Below are 13970 nucleotides of genomic sequence, written 5' to 3' on the forward strand. Positions count from 1 at the left end.
GCCCACACGATCCCATCTTCCCAGTACAGGTGAAACCGGGATTCATCCATGAAGAGGACACTTCTCCAGCAAGCCAGTAGCCATCGAAGGTGAAAATTTGCCAACTGAAGTTGGTTACGATGCCAAACTGCAGTCAGGTCAAGACCCTGGTGAGGACGACAAGCACCCAGATGAGCTTCCCTGAGATTGTTTCTGACAGTTTGTGCAGAAATTCTTCTGTTGTACAAACCTATAGTTTCATCAGATTTCCAGGTGGCTGGTCTCAGACGACCCCGCATGTCAAGAGGCCAGATGTGGAAGTCCTGGGCTGGCATGGTTACACGTGGTCTGCAGTTGTGAGGCCGGTTTGACGCACTGCCAAATTCTCTAAAACAACGTTGAATGTGGATTATGGTAGAGAAATTAACATTCAATTCTCTGGCAACAGCTCTGGTGGACATTCCTGTAGTCAGCATGCCAATTGCACACTCCCTCAACTTGAGACGTGGCAATGCGTGACAAAACTGCACATTTTAGAGTGGCCTTTTACTGTTTCAAGCACAAGCTTCTTGATATGTCACACGTGTCAGGTGGATGGATTATCTCAGCAAAGGAGAAATGCTCACTAACAGGGATGTAAACAAATTTGTGCACAAAATTTGAGAGAAATAAGCTTTTTGTGCGTATGAAAAATTATGGGGATATTTTATTTCAGCTCATGAAACATGGGACCAACGCTTTACATGTTGAGTTTGTATTACACCCTACTATTTATTGTACACTATTCTCCCTATTGTAATTATATGTACACTAATCTTCCAACATTACCAGGGGTTTAAGAAATGAAATGGCAATTTTCAGAATTAATCAAAACACTTTTCTTTTTTTGGTGTGTAAAGGCTTTCCAAAAAAAAAATTTGGTAACCCTAAATCATCTACAAGATGAGTATTTTTAAATCTACCAATTGGTGCTGAAACGGAGACTCATATGCATATATTTAGATTACTTTTTTTCATTGATCCCTAATATTCTGGACCTGTACTCTATATATTTTCTATTGCGTCTCAACAAAAATCACCTTATTCAAAGGGATAGCTTAAGATAAATGTACTGAAATCCCTACTGAATGAAAACTCCACAAGAAAATCTGTTGGTCAGCAAGTGGGACAGATTTCAGCGGTTGAATTACATTTATTCAGAGCTCGTAAGGGAACCACGCCTGCAAAGCCGGTTACGCACTTTCATAAGGTAAGTCTGAATACCAACTACTGAGAAGTGCATAGGAAAGGTGTGAGTAAGAAAGGTGTAATTTCCTAAGTCGTAATCGGGCCCTAAGAGCGTTGCACACCTGGATTGTACAATATTTGCCCATTTTATTCTTTAAAAAATGATTCATGCTGTGTCAAGTTGGTTGTTGGCCATTCCTAGACAGCCATTTTCTTGCCGTTTTCAAGCCGATTTAGGTCAAAACTGTAACTAGTCCACTCAGGAACATTCAATGTCGTTTTGGAAAGCAACTCTATTGTATATTTGGCCTTGTATTTTCGGTAATTGTCCTGTTGAAAGGTGAATTTGTTTCCCAGTGTCTGATGGAAAGCAGACTGAACCAACTTTTCCTCTAGGATTTTGCCTGTGCGTAGCTCTATTCCATTTATTTTATCCCAAGAAAAGCCATAACATGATGCAGCCACCACCATGCTTGAAAATATGAAGACTAGTACTTAATGTTGTGTTGCTCCATAATACTTTGTATTAAGGACAAAAAATATATTTTCATGGTACCCAATTGGTAATTACAGTCTTGTCTCATCGCTGCAACTCCTGTACGGACTTCGGGAGAGGCGAAGGTCGAGAGCCGTGCGTCCTCCAAAACACAACCCAACCAAACCACACTGTTTCTTGACACAATACCCACTTAACCTGGAAGCCAGCCGCACCAATGTGTCGGAGGAAACACTGTACACCTGGCGACTTTGTCAGCGTGCACTGCGCCCAGGCTGCCACAGGAGTCGCTAGTGCGCAATGGGACAAGGACATCCCTGCCAACCAAACCCTCCCCTAACCCGGACGACGCTGGGCCAATTGTGCGCCGCCCCATGGGTCTCCCGGTCGACAGAGCCTGGACTCGAACCCAGAATCTCTAGTGGCACAGCTAGCACTGCGATGCAGTGACTTAGACCACTGCGCCACTCGGGAGGCCCTGCACAATTCTTATAGGTATAGTCAATGTCTGTTAGTTTTTTTTACCTATCTACAAATATATGTCCTTCTATGCGAATCATTGAAAAACCTCCCTGGTCTTTGTGGTTGAAACTGTGCTTGAAATTCACTGCTCGGCTGAGGGACCTTACAGATAATTGTGTGGGGTACAGAGCTGGGGTGGTCATTTAAAAATCAAGTTAAACACTTTTATTGCCCACAGAGTGTAGAAAAGGCTTTCATTTGCTCACACTTTTTAGTTAACTTGCACTTTTTTGTTAACTGTTCCTTTATTTGCTGAGCCATAGAGATGTATAGAGATCCCAACATATCAGTCTTCAATGGCGCTGCCAATGTAATACAGGCTTTTGGGCACTAGATATCTCAATACATCTCAATGCTCTGAGTGCACCTGCAACCCATTCACTTGTTAAATACCGGAGTTCCCTCGTTTTTCAGTTCAGTACCAAACAATCCAGGCAGCTCTCCAGCATTATCCATTTTATTTATGTTATCTGTATGTGTGTAACCCAAAATATTGTTAACATTTTTCATGTACGTATGGATGTACATTTTAAGATGTGCTGTGTATAATTTAGTGGTGAAATGCTTGACAAGTGATATGTTTATGATCCAAGATATAATGTGAATTCTTTGTAACATTTCCTAATGCAGATATATTTTACTTTCTATTTCCTGTTTATCATTTAGCACACATACTCAAGTCAAGGGAAAATACGATGGAATATGTTTGATTGACCCTCTAAAACGCAACCTCAAGTCGCTCTCCCTATCCTTGTCCTCTAACCGGGACACCTGCACCTGTATCAGCTCCTTCCTCACCCAGTGCATTCAAAATAGAAAATAACAAATGGTCCTTCGGCTGGAAATGGAGCGGGACACGTGTTCCCATGGATAGTGACCTCAAATCCTCCACCCTCAATGGCGAACTACAGCCTGACTCCGCCAAAGTGGGCCCGGCCCATGTGAGATGCAAGCAAGTTGAACCTTCACTGTCTCAGCCAAGTGCAGCAAGCGCACATTCAGCAGGAGCTAGGCCTAAAGAGGAGCCTGTTTTGGGTGGGAAGAGACGGAGGGGGAAACAGCCCCCAGACCATTTGAGAGACAATGACGTTTACCCCCACATAACCCGATCTCAGGAGAGATTATCCACGCAACCACAGCGGCCTACCTGGCTCAACACTCTCCATCCAAGCCCTATTCCTCAAAGCCTATGGAGGCCCCAACACAAGAAGGCCTGCCATTTCACTGGTCTCTGGAAGACTCCTCACGGGGGAGGCACACTGGGGGATCAGAACAACATTCTGATATCTCTCGTATCCACTAAATCATCTCATTCAATGAGAACAGAGGGCCGCTCTTCATACCGGTCATCTCAGAGCCGTGGGAGTGTATGGAGTGGAGTCCCATCAGAGGCCCTGAGTGACTCAAGCTGCCGCTCTCAGGAAGTGTATGAAGCTCCTCAAACTAAAGGTAAAACGGCAAATCATAAAGGACACTCAAGTTGACGAGGAGTGTCGACGCTTGGACACCCAAACGCGACAAGCCTTTGAACCACATGAAATCATAGCCAAACGGCTAGAGAGACAAGTGACGTCGAAGGCAAGTTGAAAGGGATCTGGAGGAGGCTTAGATGATAACAGCCTTCTTAGAAAGGAACCAACAGAAAAGCGGTGAATCTGACCCAGAGCAACAAGAACAAATGGTTGAGCCTGACCCCCACCATAGAGCTCATGGCCCTCTTCAACAGCGAGATGGGGCTTACAGGAGTAGGCAGAGCACCACAACCTGTCATGTTGTTATTCTCCTCTGCCAGTGAGTCAGAGGGGGAGTCACAGGTTCAAGATCCAGACCAGGAGGAGATGCGTAGCGGTCTAAGGCACTGCATCGCAGTTTTGCGGCATCACTACAGCCTGGGGTTCGATCCCATTATTTTATTTTACCTTTATTTAACCAGACAGGCCAGTTGAGAACAAGTTCTCATTTTACAACTGCGACCTGGCCAAGATAAAGCAAAGCAGTGCGACACAAGTAACAATACAGAGTTACACATGGAATAAACAAACGTACAGTCAATAACACAATAGAAAAGTCTATATATAGTGTGTGCAAATGAGGTAAGATAAGGGAGGTAAGGCAATAAATAGGCCGTAGTGGCGAAGTAATTACAATTTAGCAATTAAACACTGGAGTGATAGATGTGCAGAAGATGAATGTGCAAGTGGAGATACTGGGGTGCAAAGGAGAAAAAGAAAGAAAAAAAAGTCAGTGACCGGGAGTCCCATAGGGCGGCGCACAATTGGCCCATCGTCCTCTGGGTTAGGGGAGGGTTTGGCCAAGGGGGCTTTACTTGGATAATCTAGCAAGTGCTTGTGGAGGGGCAGGTGCCTGCAGGCTGACTAAGGTCGTCGGTTGAACTGTTTCCTCCGACACATTGGTGCAGCTGGCTTCCGGGTTAAGCGAGCGGGTGCTAATAAGCGCGGTTTGGTGGGTCATGTTTCTGGGGACATATGACTCGACCTTCGCATCTCCCAAGCCCGTAGGGGAGTTGCAGCGATGAGACAAGATCGTAATCACGAAATTGGGGAGAAAAAGAGGGGTAAAAAAAGAGGAGATGCCGGTTCAAGATGAGGAGTCAGAGAAGTGAGAGGTTCAAGATCCGGCTGGATCACAGGATTAGTTACCATCACCATGATCTCCTTCAACATCACTTTATCGGCCTCTTCCTACACCCGGCCCGAAACCACCACTTCGTCCACAGACTAGTAGGGTTCAAACCCCACCTTCTCCTACACCACGCCCGGCTCCAAAACCACCTCAGCCGCCGCAGCAGATTGGGGTCCAAAGTAGAGGTCGACCAATTATGATTTTTCAACACCGGTACCGATTATTGGAGGACCAAAAAATGCCGATACCGATTAATCAGCCGATTTTATATATATATATATATAGGCTGACTAAGCAGGCTGACTAAGGTCGTCGGTTGAACTGTTTCCTCCGACACATTAATAATGACAATTACAACAATACTGAATGAACAATGAACCCTTTTATTTTAACTTAATATAATACATAAATAACATCTATTTAGTCTCAAATAAATAATGAAACATGTTCAATTTGGTTTAAATAATGCAAAACACAGTGTTGGAGAAGAAAGTAAAAGTGCAATATGTGCCATGTAAAAAAAGCTAACGTTTAAGTTCCTTGCTCAGAACGTGAGAACATATGAAAGCTGGTGGTTCAATATTCCCAGTTCTTCAATATTCCCATTTAAGACGTTTTAGGTTGTAGTTTATTATAGAAATTATGACTCGTCGACTATCTCTCCCTATACCATTTGTATTTCAAATACCTTTGACTATTGGATGTCTTATAGGCACTTTAGTATTGCCAGCCTAATCTCGGGAGTTGATAGGCTTGAAGTCATAAACAGCGCTGTGCTTCAAGCATTGCTAAGAGCTGCCCGCAAACGCAATAAAGTGTTGTTTGAATGAATTCTTACGAGCCTGCTGCTGTTTACCACCACTCAGTCAGACTGCTCTATCAAATATCAAATCATAGACTTAATTATAATAAACACACAGAAATATGAGCCTTTGGTCATTAATATGGTAAAATCCGGAAACTATCATTTCGAAAACAAAACGTTTATTCTCAGTGAAATACGGAACCATTCCGTATTTTGTCGAATGGGTGGCAACCCTAAGTCTAAATATTGCTGTTACATTGCACAACCTTTAATTTCGGTCTTTGTTAGGAAGAAACACTGTTCGCAACGAGCCAGGCGGCCCAAACTGTGGCATATGTCCTGACTCTGCTTGCACTGAACGCAAAAGTGACACAATTTCCCTAGTTAATATTGCCTGCTAACATGCATTTATTTTAACTAAATATGCAGGTTTAAAAATATATACTTCTGTGTATTGATTTAAAGAAAGGTATTGATGTTTATGGTTAGGTATATTTGTGCAACGGATGTGCTTTTTTGCGAATGCGCTTTTGTTAAATCATCACTCGCGAAGTTGAATTAGGCTGTGATTCGATGATAAATTAACCAGCACCGCATTTATTATATGCAACGCAGGACAAGCTAGTTAACCTAGTAATATCATCAACCATGTGTAGTTAACTAGTGATTATGTTAAGATATCTTATAAAAAACTAAGTTTAATGCTAGCTAGCAACTTACCTTGGCTCATTGCAGCCACAAGGTCCTTTTGACGCTGTACTCGCGTAACAGGTGGTCAGCCTGCCACGCAGTTTCATGGATTGCAACGTAATCGGCCATAATCGGCATCCAAAAAGGCTGATTACCAAAAAGGCTGAAAATTTGAAAATCGGCCCTAATTAATCGGTCGACCTCTAGTCCAAAGTCAAACCTCACCTCTGCCATTACCTCCCGGCAAGTTTCCAAACCAACCTCCGCCTCAGCCGACTAGCCGTGGGGTCCAAACCCCATCTCAACTGGTGTTTCCAAGCAGGGTTCTGGACTCCAAATGAGGGAGCTACCCCAGCATTCCCTGCTTAGCTGGGTTCCAAACCCACCTCAAGCTTCTGGGCCACGCCCACCAGAAGAATGCCAGGGGGCCCAGTCTGGCCCTGGCTCTGATCCACCAGCACAACTATCCTCCCGGGCCTTCCACTAAGCAACTGGCAGGGGTGGAGCACCCTAGCTCCTTTCTCTAACTATACGCTACCACTGCCAGACAATGGGGCCAACATGATGGAGCTCCTTGTCGCCTCCGCTTATGGTATACCCAGGCCTAAGCTGTCTTACTTCGAAAGTGGGAAAGGGAGTGCTTTCATCCCCTTGATAATAGCGCTAGACAGGCTCCTAGGTAACCATGGTCACCTCTGAAAGCAGTACATGGTTCAAGTGCTCCTGGATCGTCTGGAACTTCCAAGTGGACAGAAACTGGCGAAATCATGCATGTACGAAACCAGGCGATACACCTCAGCACCTTGAGTTGTGGTATCTTAGGAGATAGAGTAGGCCAAATCTATACCCTCCAGAACCTGTCTGATTGGTTGCTGGTGAAAGCAAAGGCCAAAAGACTCTCTCAGACAGCTTCTGTCCACTACCAGGACAAGAAGGAAGTTAACTGGAAATAACCACGTTGCCTGGGTACCACCAACATGTTCCTGACCAGTGAACTTGACAAACAAGCCAGTTACAGCTCTCTGTGTGGTAAGCAGCAACAATCGAACTAGAACAAGCCTAAGAATGAAATTATATTGTCCTTAGTGTGAAGGAGAAGAACACATCCTATGCTCCTTTCCTGAGTTTAAGCATCTCTAGGGAGAAGGTCAGGGATTGGTCTCAGTTAAAGGCCTTTGCTGGAGGTGTGCCTCCCCCCCATGCAACACCTTCAAGGAGTTACACCTCACCGTGCTACATGAGGTCATACCGCAAGAGCACAGGAATGTCCTTGTGGTCAGCACCGACACAGCCGAGACGGGGGTCCTATACCTTGACCGCCCAAACCGCTCACCACGAGTGACGTTAAAAGTGGTCACTCATCCTACATCATGGTGAGAAGGCGATGGAGACATTCTTGATGACAGCTCTGAACGATCCATTCTTCCTGCTGCTGCCTACTGCCTTGGGTTACAGTAGAGGGTGAACCAGAGGTACTGAGCCTTTGAACTATACATCAAGATGTACGCCAAGTAAGCGGAACTTCTGCGTCATTCACCATATACCCTGAAGGAGACCGTTGCACCCGGTATCAAGTCCAAAATGCTTTCACAGCAGGCAGTCTCAGACTAGCCGAGCACACCTTCCACTGACATGCTTCAGAGGAGGAACCCAAACCTGAAGGCCTTGCCGCTTCCATAGATCCACAGGGCACAGTCTCTATTGCTCATAGGGTCTGACCATCCACACCTGCTGGTTCCCATCAATCCAGTCCATATTGGCCCTCTGGGAGGCCCTGTCACTGTCCAGCTTGGTTGGGTTGTGCAGGACCCGGCAAGCCTGATGCCACACACAGACGTCCAGCAATGCCTATTCTCTACCATTGTTCCCCCAGCCACTGAACTCCTGAAGAATGTAGAAAAGCTATGGCAAGTGGACACATTCCTCCATCGAGACGAAAATGAAGTCATACGTTCCAAACAAGATCAGTGTGCCTTGAATCTACTGGAAGAAAAGACCACAAGAATCTTGGTGGATGGGGTCCAGAGATATGCAAAGCCTCTACTCAGGGCCCCCAAGAGCCCACAGCTTCATGCTACAAAACGAGCAGTGATGCCTTCCATACGTGGCACTGAGCGTCGGTTGCTAAGAAATCTGTTGCTAAGAAATCTGAGGCTGGCCGAAGTCCACCATCAGGAGATCTAAAAGCTGGTAACATCAGGCTATGTCACCAAACTCACTCCTGATGCTGGGGAAGGATCCCTGGAATTCTGGTACCTGCCACACCACCTTGTTGAGCAACACACCGGCAAATGCAGACTAGTGTTCAACTGCTCCTATCAGCACATCAGTCAGATCCTGAACGAATGCCTCCTACCAGGACCAACACTTGGCCCTTCCCTGCTCTGAATGCTCCTCAGGTTTGGGCAACACACAGTGGCTATAAGCAGCAATGTCAAAGGCATGTTGCACCAGGTGTGCCTTCTTCCCTCCTACAAGCCACTCCTCAGGTTCATTTGGAGGGATTTGGACTGAAAAGCAGAGCCCAGCACCTATGAATGGCAGGTCCAACCCTTCGGAACGACGTGTTGTCCTTGCTTTGCCATCTATGCCCTCCAGAAACATGCTCCATGATGGCAACACTTATGTTTAGGAGTCAAGCACACCTTCTATGTGGACAACTGTCTCAAGTCTACCCACGGAGACAGAGGGAAAGTTGTTGGCGGATAGGCTGTACTGCTGCCTCTTAGTTGGGGGGTTTCGAGTTCAGGCAATGGGCCAGTAACAAACCCTCTTTTGTGGAACACCTTCCTCCAGAAGCGAGGTCTGAGAGCAGTGAGCTATGGCTCTCCTAGACCACCATCGATCCACAAGAACCAACTCTGGGACTGCGCAAGAGCTGTCAGCCAGACACCCTCGGCTACAAACAACGAGCTGTCCAAAGAGAAGATAAACCAACTCTGAGGGTCATTTACACAAAGCTGGCCAGCTAATATGATCCCTTAGGCTACATCCTCCCTTTCACAACCCAGGCAAAGGTTCTTGCACAGGACCTCTGGTACAGCATGAGGGGCTGGGAAGACCCCATACAGCCTGACTTCCTGATGGACAGAAGGAAGACATGGGAAAGTGAGCTCTCAGACCTCTCCAACATGCTAAGAGCTCTCAGACCTCTGCCCTGATGCTATGTGCCCCTACGGGCAGACAACCAGATGGTAGAATGTGAACTGCACAATTTCTGTGACTCATCAGAGTGAGTCTATGGCTTCTCTCCGTACCCAGGACTCCCAAGGCCACTGGCTCCTGGTGAAGAGGACCCTCCAAGGCCCCTTTCTGTGATGTGAAGGCCAACTCCACCACTCAGTGTTCCGACAGATGGCAAACCATACCTCCTTTCTCCAATTGCCATTCAGGCAAGCCACCCTACTCCAGAACCACCCCATGGTGCTCTATGGTGTGACTCCCATTCATCATCCTCCTGCCTGATCAGACCCAGTCACTCCGAACTTGCTCCTTATGAGATGGCACGACAGCTCGCTGCCTCAAGCTATCTATACTGACAGTAGCCAAGTCCTGGCGGAACACTTCTGGGAAAACATCAGAATTTACCTCAGACCGGTAGCCTGTATGATTCCCTTGCCTGAGGTCAAGGACAACCCAGATTAAACCAGGCTGCTTGAAGAGACTTTCAGCAGCAAGAGCAAAAGCAGTAGAGACCACTTTTGGGGGCGGCTGTTTTTTAAATTAGTTAACAAAAAAGTGAAATTCAAAAGGACAATTAACTCTAACTTTTGATTGCTGGCACCCCTGAGCCATGGTGCTGCCCATGTTATACAGGCTTTTGGGCACTAGAGACCTCTATCCTCTGAGCGTACCTGCAACATATTCACTTGATAAATACTTTTGTTTTTTTAGTTCAGTGCCAAACAATCCGAAAGGGGTCCAGATGCAACATCATCTCTCAGAGCAGTCATCTCTCAGGGTCTCTAGGTGACTAGGCGCACCCAAGAAAAGCAGGCAAAGGCACCAAAGAGCAATGAAACAGTGTTTCGACAAGGTACACAAGGCGAAGAAGCCGATCATCCAAGTGTCAGACTGGGTCCGAGCCAGACGGCCTCAGCGGTGCAACAGAATGGCCTCATTCTGATCAGACCCCTTGCAGGTCAGTCGACAACTGGGGCTCGCCACCTTCATGCTGAGAAATGGATCACGCTAGCACGCCAGCCACCTCAGGAATGTCCCTGCCCCTCGAGTAATACAAATGCCCACAAAATGGACATAGAGGCCAGATACACCACCTGATGGACCTCCTCCACTCCTATCACCACCTGAGCCCGAGCCGCTTTGGGCTCCCCAAGGGCCAGAGCCACAAACGGTTGCGACTGAAGAACGACCTATGCGGGCACGAACTCACCCTGCTCATCTGGAGGACTCCTTAACCTCCTTTCATTCATATGCTCTGTTAGGTGTTTTAGCCAACCTCCAGATTAAATGGACAGAACTAGTTTGGAGAGTCTTTGTTTACATCTTCTGTTCAAGGGCTAATGTTTCTTTCTTACAGGTGCAGTTGAAGTAGGAAGTTTACATACACCTCAGCCAAATACATTTAAACTCAGTTTTTAACAATTCCTGACATTTAAATAAAGTGGTGATCCTAACTGACCTAAGACGGGGAATTTTTACTCTGATTAAATGTCAGGAATTGTGAAAAACTGAGTTTAAATGTATTTGGCTAAGGTGTATGTGGGTGATTCTGAAACTTCGGGCACTTTGTCCCGGCAAGCATTCAGAAATTAAAATGTATTGAAACACCATTTTACCAGTATTATAATCATCTTTGATTTGTCTAGAAATAATATCTGTGATGGCTGTGATCGTACTATTCAGGAAGACAAATATAATTTCCATCACATCATTAAACATCCATTTTAGTTAAATGAAGTATCATATAAAATAATTGTAACACATTTCTTATACATTTGTTCTTTAACTTGCATTAAAATTAATTTTTAAAGGTTTTCCTAAAATTAATAATTCAACACAACTCTTGAATGTATAACTTGTGGAAGTGGTTGAAAAACGAGTTTTAATGACTCCAACCTAAGTGTATGTTAACTTCCGACATCAACTGTATAGGATCATTTTACATTTTGTTTCTATATCTGTGACCTCTATGCTGTTTTTTGTGGCATCTTCTAAAAACAAAGAAAAATACTACTTAAGTTTTCCAATTGTGCACACCTTGGAGCATTTTCTAGATTAAAGTAATTTAAAACATTATTAAATAAGCCTAAAGTTTTTTTTAAAAGTAAAAAGTAATAACAATGGATTTTTGTCATTTACACCACGTTCTGACATTTCCATCACAGTTAAGGTTTGTGATGGAAATTACGCTTTTGCTGTTTTTGGAGAAAAATGACACACTGCTTAGCATGCTTTGGCCAGTATTACAGCTTGCATATGGTTTACACTAAATACATCAAATATATTTAAAAAATCAAAATTTACCACAAATTAAAGAAATCGTAGCCTGTTTGGAAATGACTGACAATAAAAATATTCTCTACACAAGCAATATTTATCTAGATTTTTCTTCAACTTCTGGACAGCACATCTGGAACAACTGTCCTCTGCAGCCATGTTCTTCAGTGTGACAATACGTTTCCATGGTAACTAAATTAACATTCTCTTGACAAAACTTTATTAATGAGGAATTTGCCCTCAGTGGTGGAAATGACACCACTACCAATGGACAGGTATATTTTGTGGAAATAACAATATAATGGGCATACTCACAATAAATATTGATATAGATTTAATTTAATTCTCTAGAAGATAACATGAATAATTACACATTATGTAATGTTATCTCATAGAAAAACATAGAAGCTCAAAAGTCAAGGGCAAAACAGTGAAATTGAGGTATAAAATGCATCTGAAAAGTAGCTAAAATACTTGATAGAGATGTTGATAAAAATATGGGGTGATTGTAGTGTGAGCTTAACATAAAGAAAACATATTTTTATAAAATCCCCAAAATTGACCATGAGGACATAGAAGTTCCCGTAGTTGCAGAATTACCCATGTAAACTTCTGACTTCAACTGTATGTACATAGTCTTAATTCATTCCTACTTAGATTTGTGTGTATTGGGTATATGTTGTGTAATTTGTTAGATATTACTTGTTAGATATTACTGCACTGTCGGAGCTAGAAGAACAAGCATTTTCCTCCCTACACCCGCAATAACATCTGCTAACCACGTGTATGTGACCAATACAATTTTCAGAAATACAGCCAGTACCAGCTCTATTTCTGTATTTTGTAGGTTATAAACCTTGAAAACTAAATCTTGCAACTATAATATTAACAAATGGACTAATGGGAGTAGTTTTCCTTTAAGTTTAAATACTAGGTGAAAAGATGACTAACCGCCTCTTCATGAAGGGAATGCAAACAAAAACTCATCCATTCATTTATTTAAAAAAATGGGGAGTTACATTTCTCTGCCAGACATGACCTGACAAGCTTCACAGGCACTCACCCTCACAGTTCCTAAATCATTTCCTGACATCTGCAGTAAAACTAACATGTCACATGGCCAGCTGAGTGACTCTTTTCAATGGAAACAAAGAAATGTGTCATAATGAAGGTGGAAAAAAAGTGCAAGAACACCAGCATATCCTCTGGACAGTGATTCATGTAATGAATCAGTGACTGATTCTTAGTGTGAAGGGAAAGAACGTGTTTTAAACTTCCTTCATGTTAATCTCAATGGTGAGAAATCACCAGTATGATAATAAATTCCTGTAAAAAAGAAGAAAAAAGCCTAATTGATTACAGCTGCATATTTAAAATCAGAAGAATTATATAATCTGCTTGCCAAGTATATGTTAAAAGGTTTCCCTGAACACAAGCAATCATGTAACCACAGTAAACCAAAGACACAGCTTGTGTTTGCGGACAGGTTTCTTCTTTACACACATTCCTCAAGCTTCAGCAAGCATATTAAAATCAACCTTTGGAATTTGGTAAAGCAGAAATATGGGCATAGTAACCACCACTGGCAGAAATAGGGAGTACCACAAACATAGTAAAGCAGGGCTACAGTTTCTCAATCCACAGCAGCCAGGGGACAATACAGCTAAGGAGCTTCTTCAGAACCAATGTAAGGAATACAAATTCATGCCAAAGTAATTTTTTATTGTAATACCAATAATTTTTTTATCTATACAATTACTAGAAAGTAAACATTCATAGACAGGTTAAAACCATCAGATGGAGACAAACCTTAATGAAGGAAACTGACATGTCACTTAACTACTAAAAATAAATGTTGTCCATTGCACTTAACTACATAAATACATATTTCTGGAGCATAGCATCCATTTTATCTTTGTTACAGTCAACACTTAAGTTACACCTCAAGGGTTGTAACAACAGTACATTCAATAATTTACCATGTCTCCCCATTTGTTTCCATACATTGAGCATCCAGTGAAAAGAATGCACACAAAAAACTGAATTGAACTTTGGTGGTATGTATTCCATTTTTCAGGTTTAAACATATCAACAATTCCAACATATGGAGAAACAGACCAACATCCTTTGTCACAAAGTAACTATAGG

This window comes from Salvelinus alpinus, chromosome 7 (genome assembly GCF_045679555.1).
Source record: "Salvelinus alpinus chromosome 7, SLU_Salpinus.1, whole genome shotgun sequence".
NCBI classification, from domain to species: Eukaryota; Metazoa; Chordata; class Actinopteri; order Salmoniformes; family Salmonidae; genus Salvelinus; species Salvelinus alpinus.